The sequence below is a fragment of the Balaenoptera borealis genome (assembly GCF_965194805.1).
Source record: "Balaenoptera borealis genome assembly, chromosome: 7".
Lineage (NCBI taxonomy): Eukaryota > Metazoa > Chordata > Mammalia > Artiodactyla > Balaenopteridae > Balaenoptera > Balaenoptera borealis.
Window position 1 is genome coordinate 92,872,778 of NC_138864.1, and position 19,955 is coordinate 92,892,732.

The 19,955-nt window shown below is 41.9% G+C and overlaps 1 protein-coding gene across 6 annotated transcripts in view; it reads left to right on the forward strand.

The window, feature by feature from the left end:
* Positions 1 to 19,955, forward strand: part of ZNF277 (zinc finger protein 277) — a 165,357-nt gene that overhangs the window by 127,098 nt on the left and 18,304 nt on the right. For 3 of the 6 annotated variants that reach the window (XR_014246919.1, XR_014246920.1, XR_014246923.1), the window contains 2 exons: positions 6,914 to 6,998; positions 18,589 to 18,668. The gene's annotated coding sequence lies outside the window, so the exon portion shown is untranslated. Of the gene's footprint in view, positions 1 to 6,913; positions 7,121 to 18,588; positions 18,669 to 19,955 lie in introns of all 6 variants that reach the window. The other 3 variants (XR_014246921.1, XR_014246922.1, XR_014246918.1) reach the window with 2 other exon arrangements.

Below are 19,955 nucleotides of genomic sequence, written 5' to 3' on the forward strand. Positions count from 1 at the left end.
TGGATGCAGGTTGATAACAGCCCACAGCTGCAGCCCTCTCTGGACATGGCTGTTGGCCAAATGAAGCTGCATTGTATAAGGGGTCGTGGAAACTTGGGAAGAAATGATTTCTACCAGAAAGAGGGAGTGATAGGCAGAGAAGGCAATCTGAGAAACTCCGTTGTATTTGGCAACGGAGAGGTCCTTGGTGACCTTGGCAGGAGAAGTGTATCTGCGGAGGGAAAAGGTCTGGATCGCAGTGGGATGGAGGCCACAAGGGAGGCAATGAGGAAGAGCTGGACCTGCATCTGGAAGGAAGGGTAGGAAGTAGGGCACGGAAAGACCTGCCAGGCAGGGAGAATGGTGTGAGCCAGGGAACCCAGGCTGGGGAATCACCCAGTTTAACTGGAGGAGGTTGGGGGAAGGCAGGAGGGATGGCTAGAGAGATGGATCATGCCCATGCATGGCTGTCTTAACTGGTAGGCTGTGGGGTTTGAGCAGAATTAACCAGGCTGTCTCCACACTTGTGCCTGAGTTCCACTGGGTTCAGGAAACTGCCTTCTGGTGGGAACTGGGCATTCTCTCCCCAGAGCATGGCCTTGACCATTCATGCCAGCTGGATGTTTTGGCTGCAATCCCTTGGACTCCATATTTATGAATGCAAATGTAATACATTTTCTGAAGTGAATTCCATTAAGCCAGTTTAATTCCTGCATCAATCGTATTCTGTCATGTAAACTTGTATCTAATACTTTTTACTTTTTATTTTACTGAAATTATTTTCAAAGGATTTATTTCTGTTTTGTGTAAATTGTACAGGAAGTATTTAATACATCTATCAAATTACATCCATTATAGCTTCTAACATTGTAAATTTTCTTTTGTGACCAGTGTTTTTATCAAATCCAATTTCCCTAGACAAATATTTGCAGATCTAAATTTTATTAAGGCTCCCAGGAATGCAGGGATTCTTCAGTATACACAAATCAATCAATGTGATAAACCATATTAACAAATTGAAGGAGAAAAACCATATGATCTTCCCAATAGATGCAGAAAAAGCTTTCAACAAAATTCAACACCCATTTATGATAAAAAACCCTCCAGAAAGTAGGCATAGAAGGAGCTTACCTCAACATAATAAAGGCCACATATGACAAACCGACAGCCAACATCATTCTCAATGGTGAAAAACTGAAACCATTTCCTCTAAGATCAGGAACAAGAAAAGGTTGTCCACTCTCACCACTATTATTCAACATAGTTTCAGAAGTTTTAGCCACAGCAAGCAGAGAAGAAAAAGAAATAAAAGGAATCCAATTCAGAAAAGAAGTAAAGCAGTCACTGTTTGCAGATGACATGATACTATACATAGAGAATCCTAAAGATGCTACCAGAAAACTACTAGAGCTAATCAATGAATTTGGTAAAGTAGCAGGATACAAAATTAATGCACAGCAATCTCTTGCATTCCTATACACTAATGATGAAAAATCTGAAAGAGAAATTAAGGAAACACCCCCATTTACCATTGCAACAAAAAGAATAAAATACCTAGGAATAAACCTACCTAAGGAGACAAAAGACCTGTATGCAGAAAACTGTAAGACACTGATGAAAGAAATTAAAGATGATACAAACAGATGGAGAGATATACCATGTTCTTGGATTGGAAGAATCAACACTGTGAAAATGACTATACTACCCAAAGCAATCTACAGATTCAATGCAATCCCTATCAAACTACCAATGGCATTTTTCACAGAACTAGAACAAAAAATTGCACAATTTGTATGGAAATGCAAAAGACCCCGAATAGCCAAAGCAATCTTGAGAAAGAAAAATGGAGCTGGAGGAATCAGGCTCCTGGACTTTAGACTATACTACAAAGCTACAGTAATCAAGACAGTATGGTACTGGCACAAAAACAAATATAGATCAATGGAACAGGATAGAAAGCCCAGAGATAAACCCATGCACATATGGTCACCTTATCTTTGATAAAGAAGGCAAGAATATACAACAGAGAAAAGACAGCCTCTTCAATAAGTGGTGCTGGGAAAACTGGACAGCTACATGTAAAAGAATGAAATTAGAACACTCCCTAACACCATACACAAAAATAAACTCAAAATGGATTAAAGACCTAAATGTAAGGCCAGACACTATAAAACTCTTAGAGGAAAACATAGGCAGAACACTCTATGACATAAATCACAGCAAGATCCTTTTTGACCCACCTCCTAGAAAAATGGAAATAAAAACAAAAATAAACAAATGGGACCTAATGAAACTCCAAAGCTTTTGCACAGCAAAGGAAATCATAAACAAGACGAAAAGACAACCCTCAGAATGGGAGAAAATATTTGCAAATGAAGCAACTGACAAAGGATTAATCTCCAAAATATACAAGCAGCTCATGCAGCTCTATATCAAAAAAACAAACAACCCAATCCATAAATGGGCAGAAGATCTAAATAGACATTTCTCCAAAGAAGATATACAGATTGCCAACAAACACATGAAAGGATGCTCAACATCACTAATCGTTAGAGAAATGCAAATCAAAACTACAGTGAGGTATCACCTCACACCAGTCAGAATAGCCATCATCAAAACATCTACAAACAATAAATGCTGGAGAGAGTGTGGAGAAAAGGGAACCCTCTTGCACTGTTGGTGGGAATGTAAATTGATACAGCCACTATGGAGAACAGTATGGAGGTTCCTTAAAAAACTAAAAATAGAACTACCATACAACCCAACAATCCCACTACTGGGCATGTACCCTGAAAAAACCATAATTCAAAAAGAGTCATGTACCACAATGTTCATTGCAGCTTTATTTACAATAGCCAGGACATGGAAGCAACCTAAGCGTTCTTTGACAGATGAATGGATAAAGAAGATGTGGCACATATATACAATGGAATATTACCATAAAAAGAAACGAAATTGAGTTATTTGTAGTGAGGTGGATGGACCTAGAGACTGTCATACAGAGTGAAGTAAGTCAGAAAGAGAAAAACAAACACCGTATGCTAACACATATATATGGAATCTAAAAAATGGTTCTGACGAACCTCGGGCAGGACAGGAATAAAGACACAGACATATAGAATGGACTTGAGGACATGGGGAGGGGGAAGGGTAAGGTGGGACGAAGTGAGAGAGTGGCATGGACATATATACACTACCAAATGTAAAATAGATAGCTAATGGGAAGAAGCTGCATAGCACAGGGAGATCAGCTCAGTGCTTTGTGACCACCTAGAGGGGTGGGATAGGGAGGGTGGGAGCGAGACACAAGAGGGAGGAGATATGGGGATGTATGTATATGTATAGCTGATTCACTTTGTTATACAGCAGAAACTAACACACCATTGTAAAGCAATTATACTCCAATAAAGATGTTAAAAAAAATTTGTATTTATGTATATATATATATATATATATATATGGCATACATAATACATTAGAACAATGGCCTCTATATATTAAATTGTAAAGAGTAATTTATAAAGAATACATATAATTTGGAGAGAGAATGGGAACACACTGAGGAAGACATATTTTTAAAACATTTTACAGATAAAGGTGTAGAATCAAGAAAGTTCAGAGAACTTCTGATGAAGAAGTCCTGGGGCCACAGTTCTCAAACTTGGATGGACCTAAAAAACTTATTTCAGATGCATATTCCTAGGTCTCACACCATGGTATTCTCATGCACTAATCTAGGATGGGAGTGAGAAATCTACCTTTTTAACCAGTGCCCTAGTGGTTTTGAGTCAAGAAGCCCATGGACCAGACTTAATAAACACAGGCATATTGTTAGCAGAGGCTCTTCAGTCAAAAGATACTGGGTTCAAATCTTGCCTCTGACATTGATCAGCCACAGAGCTTTGAGAAAGTGAACTTTAACGTCTCAAAGCCACAATTTTCTCATTTGTAAAATGAGCATAATAATAATAATGGCTACCTCATAAGTTTGTAAAACAGTGCTTAGCACATAGCAAAGGTTTAATAAATATTAACTATTTCGTTATGATGGATTTATTTTTAAATCCTGTGGGAGGCATCACAAATGTTCCTAGGGCAAGGTGAGCCATCACCCTTGTGGCCTTTGTCATCCATCTTACAAAGAGACTTTGTGTGTGACCTGTCCCTTTTATCCCACCTTCCTTTTTCTCTTTTTTCTCAAATTATTTTCCTCTTCAAAGCTGCCCTTGAAGTTCTTTTTAACTTGATTTCATCTACATAAAAATATTCAGACATGGGCACTTGTGATACTACTGTCTCTACTTATGAATATGTTAGAACTTTTGCTTAATAATAAGTTTTTAAAACTCATTATTCACTTAAAGTGCTCCAAACACCCTCCCTGAGGATGGCTCTGACTAATAGCATGTGAAATTTACACCTGGGCAATGAATTTCAGGCACCATCTCTGGAACTCCTACCACATGTGAATCACTGGAGAGCTGATATGACAACAATACATACAAGGTGTGAGGCTTATTCATGGCCCTAGCATGGCCCTCTGTGAAGAATGTCAACCATCCCAGCACATACAATGCCAATTTGTCAGAGCTACGGGAGTCAGTTTTTCCAGGCAGACTGTGATCTCACTGCTGGGATAATCCAGTTTGCAAGGACCTGTCTGGGGCCCTGGGGCCAAATCTCCAACTCCTGTCAAGACTCCCCACATGGGCTTCCCTGGTGGCACAATGGTTAAGAATCCACCTGCCAATGCAGGGGACACAGGTTTGAACCCTAGTCCGAGAAGATCCCACATGCCTCGGAGCAACTACTGAGCCTGCGCTCTAGAGCCCACATGCCACAACTACTGAAGCCCACGCACCTAGAGCCCATGCTCCTCAACAAGAGAAGCCACCACAATGAGAAGCCTGCTCACCGCAATATAGAGTAGCCCCCGCTGGACGCAACTAGAGAAAGCCCGCACAGCAATGAAGACCCAACACAGCCAAAAATAAATAAATAAAATAAATAAATTTTTTAAAAAAAGTCCCCACAGACAAAAGCGGATGATTATAGGAACAAGGTAAAAAGAATGTAGACAGATGATGATGATAATAATATTCATTATTACTAGTGGGAAAGAAATTTAAAGCACTTGCCTGAATTTCCATAGCTCAGTGCCAACATTTTTGTAAAAAGGTACTAGATCAGTGCCTCCGCTTTCTTATGTGTATTTTGGAAATAACAATAGAGCGTATCTCACAGGTTGTCATAGAAATAAATGAGGTTGTATTTTTAAAGTGCATCCCTATCAAAATATCAATGGCATTTTTGCACAAATGGAAAAACTCTATCCCAAAATTCATATGGATTCTCAAGGGACCCAGATAGCCAAAGCAATCTTGGAAAAGAAGAACAAAATTGGAGATATCACACTTTCTGATTTCAAAATATATCACAAAGCTACAATAATCAAAGCAGGGTGGTGTTAGCATAAAGACAGACATCAAGATCAATAAAATAGAATAGGGAGCTCAGAAATAACATAGTTTCCAGCATGTATGTATGAGGCATTTAATAAACGTACCACCATCATCATCATCACCACCACCATCACTGTCACTAAGCTTGATTATAATTACCCATTTTTCTCCCAGCCTCCTTTTCAGTATGCTGCATACTGATGCCAGTCATTTAATTCAGGTTCATTTCTTCACTTCTTTTATAGACTTTGAGTTTGGCAAGTGTTTAGTAGGTATAAGGAGACCTGTGATTCGGGCAGGGATTAAGTGAGGAAGAACAGGTTCCAATCTTATTAGGCCCCGAAGGACTCAACCTGACAGAATCTTTTCTACCTTCCAGGGTTTTGAATAGACATGAGGGAACTTATCTTTGTCCCACTGTTGGGAGTTACTGGATGAGCAGTGGTGGCCAGCAAGTCTATAGGCAAAGCCATAGCTCACACAAAGCCAATTATGACCCCTGGGTGCTGTTCACAACTTTATATAGAGTCTTCAGCATATGGGAGGCCAAATGAGGTTTGTGCTCTTAAATGTCACACTCCTGGGTACATTCTCAATATCTGACTGCACAGAGAATGAAACAAACAGTCTAAAGGAGAATTTTATTGTGCAGGTAATTTCAGAGCATCCTTGAGGTCAGGGAATAAAATGTTGGGCAGACTACTCAGACGTCAAGGCCTGCACATGTGTTTTTTACTGCCTTCAGCTACAATTACTCCTGGAGTTCCAGAGAGGCTTAACAAGAGCCAAGAAAATTTCCGAGGTTTATCAGCAACTGCCAGAATTCTGGGTTGACATTCTCTCCGAGCAGTTTTTTTTTTTTTTTTAATTTTTATTGAAGTATAGTTGATTTACAATATCATATAAGTTTGAAGTGTACAGCACAGAGAGCAACGTTATTTGATGTCCTAGGTAGAAGCTGTTTGCTTTTTTCTTCCCTAAAATAATAGCTACAACTTAAATATAGTCAATTGTAATGACCAAATTTGAGTTTCATTTCATGTTGCAAAATTTGTTAGTCCCAGTTTACTTCACTCATGCCATTGTAAAAGTCTACTACTGCTGAGTTTTGTTTAAAGGTCTATGTGTGGGAGATGGTCTGTCTTCAGTCCTATTTTTCACCAGGAGGTAATTATCAATTCATCAACCTGCAAGCAGGTATAACTCTTACAAACACAGCCAAGGAAGTGGTGCCAGCCCTGACGTGCTGTCTATGCCATCACAGGTGGATTCTATTGGAGCTGCCCTTCTCTCATGGCTAAACCCTACCCGAGGCAGCTGGTGACTGTTCCCACACTCACACACTATAACAGGGAGCTGTCACCTCACTGATTACCCGGATCCTTGGTGTCTGCAGCTCTATACTGGAGACCCTGAGGCAACCTGAGCTTTCCAGGGAATTTACACAAAGAGAGAGTTTTCTGTTTTCCCAGGAACTGGGCCATGATGAAAATCAGAATGACGCTGGTGCGCCCCCCTCACCACCCGCCAAGGAGTCATGGGATGATAAGCATTTAGGTAAATAAATAGGTACCAGCTGCTGGTGTGCACAACTCTGGACTTCAGTGGACATGAGTTCTGGATGTCTTACAGAACCTGACACATCAGGGGCTGGGTCTGTGCTACAGTCTCAACAGGAGGTTAGTAACCTGGGGTCCCTGGGCTCTCCCCAAGGGGTCTCTGAATATGAATGGGAAAAAATGACCTCTATATTGTCAATAACCTTAAAGTCAAATTTGGCACTTCCTTCCACTGTGAAGGTAGGCAACAAATCACAGTAGAATTAGCAGTGCTTTTGATAATAGAAACCACAGACATATTCATATCACACTCAGCTGTTGCAGACATCTCAAAATATCATTTACACTCATTACTAATTCAACAGTTACTGTACCCACCACTGGATCCTGTTGTTGAATGCATTAATAAAGATGCACATATATTACCGTATCTTAACTTTTATTAATATTTTTATAACTATATTTAACATATTTTGTTTCCTCTGTATTTAATTTTATTTTTGAAAGCTATTACTCTGAAAAAATGTCCATAGTCTTCACCAGGTGGCAACGGGCCCATGACATGACAAAAAAGCTTTTAAAAAAAGCCCAAGTCTAGAGGAAGGATGTCACCACTGCACTAATCATGGGACTCCTTCTCTCAGAGACTGGATTTAACTTCAGAATCCTACTCAACACAGTGCATCGGACAACCAGCAGCAATCAACTGGAGTTGGCCTCTGAGATGATGTCTGTTTACCATCTCTGGTCAGTAAGAATGAACTGACACAGTGACAGGCCATCTCCTGGTTCTATAAGGTTCAGGTCCACTTGGAGGTTAAGACATAGCCCTGGATTATTATATCTGTCCTGGGATTCTTCTGCCAATGGGGAAGGCTTTTGAACTTTTGCTGAGTATTTGCAGTGAGTCCCCAGGTGTCCACAAAACTCCTGAAGAAGACTGGCCCCTGGAAGGAATGATCAGTCACTCAGGGATTTCTGGTCACAGCACTATGCAAAGATCTTCCAGTGTTCCTCAGGAAGCCATCCTGTGTCCATGTGTCATAACCAGGGCTGCTCCCAGTACAGCAACGAGCATTAAGAAAATATTAAATACTCCTTACTGGTTAGTGAATAGGCACTGGCCCGAGCTCCCTGAGTGCCCTCCCACCTCTCCAGACACCCTGGCCCCGGGAAGCCCTCGTGGGCACTAAAGCAGAGGAACCCTGGAACTGGCTAAGTCTCCAGCCGCCCGGGGTTGTCTTGCATGTCCCCCCTCCTCCACCCACCTTCTACCATTGCTGCCAGAGCATGTCAGACCCCAGCCCTCCTGGGAGAGGGACTGTCATCCTGTAAGGAAATATGCCCAGTGCCCACCTGGACACCCCAAGTCTGTAGTGTCCTGCTTGCCTTCCCTCAAGGGTCACTTTTGCATGGCCTCATTGGGTCCATAGTGTTGAAATATTCTGACTGTCCTCATGGTCATAGCTACCCTCCCCTGCCCCTAAATCTCTGCCACTTTCACAAGGGAAAGTACTTGCTGAGATGATTGTGTAAAGGACCCCAGTGTCACTTCTCTACATTTTTCTAAAAATACTACCACCGGATGAACTGAATGAAATTCACAAGGAAGGGCAATGTTGCATAGAAGGGGAGGCAGCTCATAGGCACTTTGCCTCTACCCTGTCAGCTGTCATTCACTGAACCAAACCTCTCACTGGGGCTCAAGCACTGTGCTCCTTGGAGGACTGAGGCCATGGCATTCTCCTTGGCTCTGAGCACATGTCTAAAACAACTGACGTTTACTAAAATCTAGACTCGGATCTCTGAGTGAAAGTGGCTAAATAGCAGCTCTCCAGCACCACCTATGACACCTCCCACCCTGAAATGGGGGCCTTTTTCCTATACACGTATAGGTAGATGGCTTCATTCTTGCTTTAAAGTAAGGAAATTAACACAAAACTTTGGAAATTTCTCTGTCGATCCAAGAATGTCCCACCCAAACATTTTCTTCGCAGTCTGGTATATTATTTCAGACCCTAAATGATGAACAATGCCTTCTGGACATTATCCAACAATAAAATGTGCACCGATCTCTGTGGTGTGCTGCTGAGCTGTTGCTAAGGCAGCCGTGCTTGTGTGCCGGCCGGGAGTGGCTTTCCGGCTGCTTCAGTGGGCTGGGCACTGGAAGTTAAAAGAGCTGAGTGGATTTTCTCTCTGCCACTTCCAAGCTGCTTTCCCCGGGGGAAACATTTGGGTTTCCAAGCCTCAGCTATTTATCTCACCCGAAGTTGGTGTGGGGTTTAGAGGAATGTAAAAGGCCCAGCCCAATGGCTAGCATATAATAAAGACCCAGTCATTTGTTATTTTTGTTGTCTTAATGCTCTTTGGTATTTGACTGAGCCAAAGGGCTGAGTGCAGGCAAAGTAACGGTGCATTTTGAAGGATACAGGGAAGGCTCAACCCTGTCATTATCTCATTGTTGCCTGAAATTCTCCATTAGAGAGGCATTCTTGGGGTTAATAACTTTTTCCAGAACACAGATAACTCTCGGGTGTAGTTCATTAAACTATTGGCACTCATTTGCACTGATAGGATATGTGTGATTGGGACAAAAATATAACATGTGATTGTCCAGAGCTTCCCCTCCCCTGGGGATTGGCGGTGAATGAGGTGAAATATGATTTGAGAGAGAAAGAGAGAATGGGGGGAGGGGCGGGCCTGTAGTCATGGAGCCCCTGGTGGTTCCCTGCCAGGTAGGCCTGATGTCTGGAGCCCACCTTCCACTGTGCAGCCTGAGAAGGAAGAAAGAGTGCTTTGGAGAAGCACTAAAAAGAGAAAACCTGAAGCGGCTAAAGTTTAGGAAGAAAGTTGGGAGAAGGGGGAAAAGGGACTCTGATGAATCACTGCTGTGATGGACATAATCCTTGTTTCAGTTGGGGTTCTCCAGAAACAGGGCTACGATGGAGCCTGGGTTGCGAAGATTTATCAGTCCGTACACCTGGGAAGGTACGTGGGTGCCCTTGAAGGAAGGAGTGGCCTGGCCTCCAAGCCTCAGCCAATCAGTGTGGAGCTCGTCCAAGCCTCGGCCAATCAGTGTGGAACTCAGGCGAGGCCACCTCCCCCAGGCCCTCCCACTCCGCCTCTCTCAGTCTCCATCCGTCCCTCCGTCCGTCAGTCCCTCCGTCCGTCTGGGAAGAGCTGGCTGCTGAGGCCGCTGACTAGACTCCTCGGCTCTGTGACTCTCACACCCTCCCAGCCCAGGGCTGGGAGCCCCATTTCCGCACCCATTTGTTGCGCGGTTCCTCCATTGCTCCGTCGTGAGTCTCGCTTCCTGAGGGAAACCTGGGTGAGGGAGGTGAGTGGACAGAAGGCAGCCACCACCGCTGGGCTGGTCGCAGTGGCAGCTACTATTCACTGTTGTCCTCCTTCACTGTCCATCCTAAGCTCCCCTCGTCCCCAGCCACCCCCTCTGCTGGCCTCGGTGGCCTACCTGGTGCCATGACCTACCCAGACCTGTATTACCGAGAGGCCTCAGGTTCTGGTCACCAGACTCTTCTTGGGTGGGGGCTGGTACACATGCCCATTTTACCGTCACAGTTGGGCAAGGGAATGCCAGCGAGTGCCCAAGGGGGGCGCACCTATATTCCTCACGGTCCCCACTGCGTGACAACAGGCCAGCCTCCTTCTAATGACAGAGGCAATTACCTGCACCAAGATGCTCAAGTTCTCTTCTTCCTGTTGGTCCCTGGACACAAGGAGCCCAAACTGCCCCAGTGGAAGCCATAGCTTATAATTCAAGAGACTCTTGCTGTGTCCCCTGGCCAGAGTGTGCCTGCTTTGAGTACCAGGTCTTCTAACCCTGCAGAGCACGGAACTGAAGGAGCTGGGTCACTGAGAGTGACAGTGAGTGGGTCCACTCCTGCTTCCACTCTTGCTCCTGATCCCATCTATTCTTTCTCTTGGAGACAAAGCATGTAAGTTATTTGATGAGTATGCTGCACCCTAGAGATTGGGACCCCACCCTGTCAGAGGAATGCCTCTGACGGCGCTTCAGCTGTGCCCTCAGCAGGCTGTTTCAATGCTCTCTCAGGCAAGCAGCTTCTGAGAGATGTGGAATGTGCTGCAGCCCATGGAGCCCATGATCCTGGGCCTACCCTTGCTCCTCCTTTGCTGGGAAGTTGTCCTATGGTCTGATGTGATGTTATATAGAATCTCATACCAGTGGATCAAACACTCTATAAGCCCTTAGATAGTGGTCTTGGCTGAGGCCTACAGGTGGGAAAGACACATCTGTATCCAGAACACATGTATATTCCTGAACTTCTGGCTTTTCCAGGATTGAAAGGGCCCAGTATAGTCAATTTGCTGCCAAGTTAGCCACTTGGTCTCTTCAAGGAATGGTGCCATACTGGGGGCTCAGTGCTGGTCTCTGTTCAACAGTGGCAATTTTTAACCGTAGGCCTTTTCTCTTCCACTGAAAAGGGATGACCAGTAGGAAGATCAGTCTTGGAAAATGAGAGTGCATACTGCTGGCCCATGCATCACCTCCATCTTTGCCACTGTGGCCAGAATGGCTGCTTACATCTACAGCAGCCTGGGCCTGCTGTAGAGCCCTTTCCTGCTTTGCAGCCCTCAAATCCATAGCCACTCACCTCACTCAGTACGTGGACCATGAAACTCTCACTAGCTATAGAACACAACGTCTTTAGAACCCAAAGAGGCGTACCAGGCATTGTGTGTCCTTCCTCATGGTAGGTGGTGAAGGATGTAATAATTTGTCTTTCCCCTAGGAGGGGATTTCAGCATGCCCCTGACCACTGGACCATAAAACTTTAATGGATGAAGCAGGACCCTATATATACAGTTTATCTCCCACCTTCTGGAGCACCTGTGAAGGTCTTACCAAGGCCACTAGGCTGCTGGTCACTTCTTGCTCATCTGGCCTAATCAACATGATGCACATAGATGTAAATATCATGTTCTGAGGAATACCAGGATAGTCCAGAGATCTCCTGTAATATACCTATGTAATATATATGACAGAGGGCAGAAGTTTACATAGCTCTGGGGTAAAACTTAAAATGTACATTGTGGTCCATTTGTTATGAATGTGAACTATCTCTGATCCCCTTTCTTGACTGTAATAGAAAAGAATGCATTCACCATGTCAAGACCACATGCCATATTCCTGAGGCCATGTTACTTTCTCTAGCAAAGATACCACAGCTTGCCTGGTGGCTGTAATTTAGGCTCCTGTTTGGCCGTGCTTGTTGTGGTCTGTAGCAGGAGTCAGCAAACTCGAGCCTCAGAGTCAAATCCAGCCCTCTGCCTATTTCTGTATATAAAATTTATTTTATTTTAAAAATACGTTACTGTGTTTTATTGGGACGCAGCCACATTTACAAATTGTCTATAGTTGCTTTCATGCTACAACAGCAGAATGGAGTAGTTGAAACAGAAACTCTATGGCCAGCAAAATCTAAATATTTATTATCTGGCCCTTTATGGAAAAAGTTCATTGACCCCTGATCTACAGTAATCTTCCATGATCCATCTGGTTTCTTCAGGGCCTGGATTAGCAAATTAGATGGAGATATTTTGGGGACCACCACCCCTGCATCTTTTTTATCCTTAAGAGTGACGCTAATCCCTGCTTTTTCTCCCAGGATGCAGAATCACTATCTTGAGGGGAGAAGGGGTTCAGAGCCTTCCATATGGCTTTTCCCATGACAGCTGTTAACCCCACAGACCAAGGGCTGGGAGTTACAGCAACTGCCAAGTATGTCGATCCAATTGTACATTTGGTAAGAGGGGAACAGAGCACAGGATGGGTTCACTGACACAGTAGACCACTATGCCAGGACTTGGCTAGGATTTCATTTATTATCTAGTCTCCATATCATTTCACTGTAATCAAGGGCTTATGGTAATGTTTCAAGTCTCTGTGTATCAATGTCTACTCAGATCTTCTTCCAACGGCCCTTTAAATGTCTAGGAACTCCCCTTTCTCCATTGCACAATTATGTGACAAATGCCACATGATGCCTTCAAGAGGGAGAGGCTTCTGCTTTGTCTTCTGGGGTGGGGAGATGGAGGGGTAATAGCTCTTAGTAGTGTAGATGAGCATCTTCTATAAGTCTGTAGACTCAGCAAGTTCAGAGAAGTCTGAGAGTCAAAATCTCAGGGGCCTTCACTGGGTATTGAAGCCTCCTGAACTTGGCCCTTGGCTTTCTCCACCCTCCTAGAGGAGATGAGACCTTCTTTGTATACACCTAAAGAAGCCCTCTGGCTTCCATGCCTGGCTTTCAATTGCCTCTTACTCAGCCCTTCAGTGTTCATTATCTTTCTGTAGAGCATCATGGGCACTTAGCAATCGCTCCAGTACTCTTATCCATGCAGCTGCTCTTTTCTCCATACATCTCAAATGCCTGATAAATCATTCTAGCTAGTTCATTCCCTTCTACCAGTACATGCTCCCACAGGTGAAAGTTTTAACAGTTGGGCTGCCACCTTGCCCCGGGGCTGTCTGTGTTCCTCCTACCACCAGTGATTGGCGTCCTCACTGCCAGCCCAAGGTGATTGATTGATAAACTGCTCCAAAACCCCATCTTATTGCCTACTTTCTTGGACCACTCCTGGTACCAACTCTCATAGCTTGGCTTCTCTGGAAGCAGATGCCAAGATGGAGTTTGGCATGTAAGGTGTTTATTAGGAATCAACACCTGTGAAGGGAAGAAGACAAAAACAAGACTGAAAGAGGACAAAGTTGAACTGCAGTGCAGGCTCAACATAGCCTTGGCCAATTGGCAAGCTGGAGCGAGTGTTCCGTGCTGAACCAGAATGAACGTGCCTTTAAATCCCCGATTTGCTCAGTCAGAGTGTGGGCTGCCTTGAAACAGGAGAGAACTCAGGAGAAGCAGCTCCCTGCAGCTGACTGCACCACATGTTCCTCCCCCAACTCCCAGCTGGGAAGCAAGTCCTTCTTTAAAGGGGGTCTGGGCCACCCATCTGTGTGTCTACTCCAGCCCCTTTCTTGGTCAAGGAAAGAACCTGAGTTATTGTAAAATGATGTTTTGGCTTGTTAGCCTTTGCTTCTTGAATGTGACACCCCTCAGAGTCTTCAAGGAAAAAGCATAATGGCTGAGGAATTGAGGAGGAATCAGTGCTCTAGAGTTTGGGCAACAGCAGCTTATAGGAATGGAAAGAGACAGGGCACTGGGAAAGGCACTGGGTTCTTGGCAGAAGACCTAGTTAGGAAGGAGAGGGAAGAAAGGGGAAGAGGAGGGTCCAGAAGTCAGAATTTGCCTACCTTACAAGACTGCCTTGTGTTCAAAAAAAAAAAAAAAAAGATAAAAACAGGAATGAATGAGGATGAGGAGCATTTGGAACCCTCATACATTGCTGATGGGATGTAAAATGGTGCAGTTGCTTTGGAAGAGAGTCTGGCAGTTCTTCAAAGGTTAAACATAGAGTTAACGAATGACACATAAATTCCACTCCGTTATATACCCAAGAGAATTGAAAATGTATGTCCACACAAAAACTTGCACATGACTGTTTACAGCAGCATTATTAATAACACCCCAAAAATGGAAACAACCCAGATGTCAATCAGTTGATGAATGGATAAACAAAATGTGATATGCTCATGCAATGGAACATTATTTGGCAATAAAAAGGAATTAAGTATGGATACATACTACAACATAGATGAACCTTGAAGACATTATGCAAAGTGAAAGAAGCCAGTCACAAAAGACCACATATTCTCTGATTGCATTTTTATGAAATGTCCAGAACAGAGAACCTATAGAAACGGAAAGGAGATAAGTGGTTTCCAGAAGCTGGGGAAAGGAGAAATGAGAAGAGGTTGCTGATTAGTGCAGGGTTTCTTTTTGGGGTGATGAAAATGTTCTAAAATTCATTGTGGTGGTTGCACAATTCTGTGAAAATACTAAAAACCATTGAATTGTGTACTTTAAATGGGTAATTCACACGGTATGTGAATTATTTCTCAATCAAGCTTCAAAATAAGAAAATATTTCAACTAAAAAAAGATGGCTTTGCATTGACCCTGACCAGAGCTGTCTCTGAAAGGCCTTAAAATCTCAGAACTTGCCCAGCCCTTCCTGAAGTATGAATACCATTGGTTTCTTTTAAATTGGGAGACTATATAAATCAAAATAAAATAAATTATGGAAAAGCATCTGTAATACTTAAAAACTCGAGATTGATAATGTTTTGCCAATTGTGAGAGTGTGGTATATTTTATATCAGTTTTTAAGTTTGGATTTCTAAGATTTCTCTTCCAATACTTGGAATTTTTTAAAGTTAAACACCAGAAATTTTAGCAAACTGTTGCAAAGAGGTTAGTGGTGTCTGAGAGATATTTGTGACTGTGGCATTGGCAGTTGAGCTTCCCATGGGTATGAGGAAACTTTCCTATTTATTGTAGCCAAGGATTGTGCAGCTCCCTAACACCAGAGATGCATGAGCTAATGCACTCCCCTACCCACCCATCCATCCATTCATCCGCCCACCTACCTATCCACCCATCCACCCATCCATCCATCCATCCATCCATCCATCCATCCATCCATCCATTCATCCACCCACCTACCCATCCACCCATTCATCCATCCAGATACCAGTACCTACTGTGTGTTAGACCCTGTGTGATGATTGGAGACACAATGAAGAACACAGTAGTCACCATATTTCTCCTTAAGCTTAGACTATAGTGGTAAAGAAATCAGATAAAAAGGTCGTTGCAACACAATGTAGTTCACATGCTATAAGAGGTGAACATAGGAGTTATGAATAAACATAGGTCCAACTTGATAAATCAGTCCACTGAGTGCTCACCTCATCCAATCATCTTTCTGTATAGATGAACTCCTTCAATTTTCTCTCTTCCTCTTGCTCTTTAATAACCATTTTCCCTTATTCAGTTAACTTTAAGATATATCCTGTTAGTGAGTAATCAGAATACCAAATTCTAACTGTATATATTAATAAAGTACTCCTGTGATATTATAATTTTGTGTCAGATCCTTGCTGCTATATTGTAAATAGATGACCATACTGTCAAGATCACAGTCACATGGATGTTCTAGAAATATTGTAGCAAGAATATCAAGTTTATTGAAATAATTGTATTAATTACCTTCTCTTCTGAGACCTGGGGTTTTTCTCCCCCTAGTAACTTTCTTTAGAGAAAGTTTTATTGCCTAGCCCTATGTATTTGTCTCCATCTGTCTTAGATGGCTGTTTGGGGTTTTCCTATGTGCTTTTAGTGGTTCTGTGAAATTGTTTTCCATTACTTCCTCATCTCTGTCATGATTTGAGATACTTTGAAAGAAGAGTAGTTCATTGCTGTCTGCATTATGTTGACCACATCCTCACCTGTATCAATTTACTTCAGAGTTCCTTTTTTAACCACAGTATCAATCTCAAGATTTTAAATATTACAGATGCTTTTCCATAATTTATTTTATTTTGATTTATATAGTCTCCCAATTTAAAAGAAACCAATGGTATTCATACTTCAGGAAGACCTGGGCAAGCTCTGAGATTTTTGAGCCCTTTGAAGTAGGGCACTGAAGGAGGTGTGCTATTTCTAGTTTTCTTTGTAATATCTCAGCATTGAAAATTTGGAAATGAGAAGAATTTAAGAAATATTGTATAGATATAGATATCACTTTGAGAGATGTTGAAAAGGGCAATTGAGTGTTATTGATTTATATGATAAAATTTAAATATTTTAAAATAATTTTTGCAATAAAGGCCCCATTATAATGTTTGGACATAATATTTAAATTCCTCGGTTTGTTTCCAATCTAAGTATTGCTTTAAAAAGTTATTGACAATTCTAGTTGTTTCTGCCTCAGCAGGACAGTTTCCTCAAATTGAAACTAATTAAGGAAAAAACTTTAATTATTCAAGAAATGTTGTCTAATATACTATCAATAGAACTGAAAATATGTGAAAATCTTGATTAAAACTACATAATTAGTGGTTCTATTGAAATAAAGGCCAAAAAATAGTGTGAAATAAATACAAAACACATTGCAAATTATGCACATTGTTATTTTATTACTCTTCCAAACATCACCAAACCATCCATTATACACAATAATTTAATTCTTTTGTGTTTGGTATTTTGCCAACTTTCAATTTTACATTTATTTATCTGTTTTTGTCATTAAGAAAGTTTATTTTTCAAGGTAGGAGAAGAGAACATGTTTTATTTAACAGTTTGTTAGTTTGATTTATAGCTTCTACATAGTGTATGGCCATACCACCCTGAACACGCCTGGTCTCATCATGTAACTTCTACATGTTTAGACTTAGAGTCCCTGGGCCTTCATTTGTGCTCTTGGCCCAGATTCCACAAAAGCTTGAGGGAAGCCTACCCCCTCATTCCTTAGTTAAAAAAAAAAAAGCACAATGTTCACATGACTCTAATTTTTTTTTAATTAGAAAAAGGCAAACATTGAAAAGTCTAATTACCACCCTGTCCCATCCACCCCATTCCTACCTCTGCCTGCAAACCCTTTCCCACATAACCATATTTATTAATCTCTTATATTTTGTACATGAGTAAAACTATATGTAAATATGGCTTCTTTTCTACCCCCAAATATTAGCATACTATGTACATCACTCTTTTTCCACGTAATATACCATTTTGCAAATCTTTCCATATTAGTATACGGGGAAGTTTCTGAATCTTGGTAAACAGCTGCATAGCATTCCATCATTTGAAAGTACTGCAAATTATTATTTAGTCCCATGTCAAGAAGGACATTTAGTTTATTTCCTATCTGTTACTATTATAAACAAAACTACATTGAGTAAACTTCTACATTTATCATTTTGTTTGTGTGCAAGTAAATCTGTGGGAAAAAAATGACCAGAAGTGGGAACGCAGCGTTAAGAGTTATGGCAGTGTTTCTCTGCTAGTGACCTTAAGGGAGTGCAAATTCGTCATTGTTCAGGACTGTCCTGCTTATTGTAGCGTGTTCGCCATAGCTGTTCTTCCTCTGCTAAATGCCAACAACACCCTCTAGTCTCAGAGGTCAGCTGATGTGTGCCCTCTCACCTTTCCAGCTGCCTCCGAGCAGCTACCTACCAAAATGTACTAATGGACCATTTGTAGGTTAGCTAACAGTTGGTTAGATAAATTATGATATATCCTTATAACGAAATATCATTTGGCCTGTCGTTAAACGTTCTTTTATGTTAAGTTCTGTTCTGAGCACTTTAACTCTTAATATACCTTTGATCTTCAAGATACTCATATGAGATAGGTGGTGTTGTTACATATTACAGACGTAGAAACTGTTGGATCCAGAGATTAAATGACTTGCCCAAGGCCACATAGCTGATAGGCATGGGAGCTGGGAGTGGAACCCAGGCAGTCTGACTTCAAAGCCCACATGTTTGACCCCTCCTCTGTCCTCTCTTAAGAAGCATGAGGCACAAAGCAGTGTGAATGTACTGAACACGACTAAACTGCACACCTAAAAATGGTTAAAATGGCTGATTGTATGTTATATATATTTTACCACAATATTTTTTATAAATCCTATTTAAAAAAACAGGAAAAAACATAAAGTGAGGCAGATCTCATCCTAATCCGGAGAGAAGACCATGAAGTAAGTGGAAAGGGAAGGGGAGAACAGTAAGTAAAGCATACCTCATTTTTCATTGTCTAAATAATTTTGTGTGTGTGTCTGTAATGTGAGTATATATGAAATATACATTCATAGGTAAGGCATCATATATGCACAGCAAAACTTCTAGAAGATAAACATCAAATTGTTAACTGTGATGACTTGTGGTTAGAGAGATTAGAGAGGAAGGATTTTAAAATTCATATCCTCCTTTAATTTTTAGGAAAAAAATTACAATGAATGAACATGACTTTGGGAACGAAATAGACAGAGAAGATATAATAGGGGCCCGCAGAAGACACCCATCTCTACATCCCACCCACCTTCCTCTCCCAGGGGCTTTCTTTCTGTCCTCCATCCTCTGCTTCTTTACAAGGGACAGGGGCCAGTGTCCGACTGGTCAGTTTGTCTGAGATTACCTATCGGAAATCCCCTTTCACTCTCTGGGTTTGCCCAGCACTGGGCCTTGGAATTTCTTTGTCTTCTTCCCTTATATACTAATCTGTCTTGGAATATTCCAAGGGCTGATTATAAAATGGATATTTTGTATCTCACCAATAGTAACCGGTGTATGCTTATTTGTAAAACAGCTTAAAATTTTAACTAAAAGCAGACCCTGCATGGAACACAAATGCTACAAGTGGTGGGGCACGTCTGGCAGAATGTTCCCAAAGATAGTGTCAACTCATGATACAATAAAGTGAAAACAACTCATTTCTTTGGGTCACATTTTAACTTTTTCTTTATGAGTCAAAATCATAATTTTCCTGGGCTATAGAACCCTCCGGAGTTATAAGGTGGGCTAGAGGTTTGGCTCTGCGACACCTGTGTTCATATCCCCTCCATCTCCGTGACAGCTAACATTGCCTCGCTGTCAGCAAATGTGGACCCGTGTTCTTTCCTCTGCTCCTCATAACACCCCTCCCACCTGTGCCCCTGCTGTCTCCGTGCTGCCTGCCTTCCCTTCTTTTCTCCTTTCTCTCTTCTCCCACGCTTCCCCTGCTCTTCTCCACTGGGGTGCCATGGCATATCTGGAAAAGAGAACATTTTAAAGATCATTTTGCTCCAGGAACTGATCCCTGGAATTTTATCTTTCAGACTCTCTGTTCTCTCTTATTCTTTCTCTCCTGATTCTCTGTCTCTCTCTCTTGCAAAGTTTTTTGCTAATTGGCATTGTGTTGTTTGTTTCATCAAGTAAGGGGAATGTTTAGTTCTTTGCTAGTATTTGTTTGCCTATTATTATGAGTCCATTCAAATACATATTGATGCAATATTTTCTAAAATGTTCTTAGGCT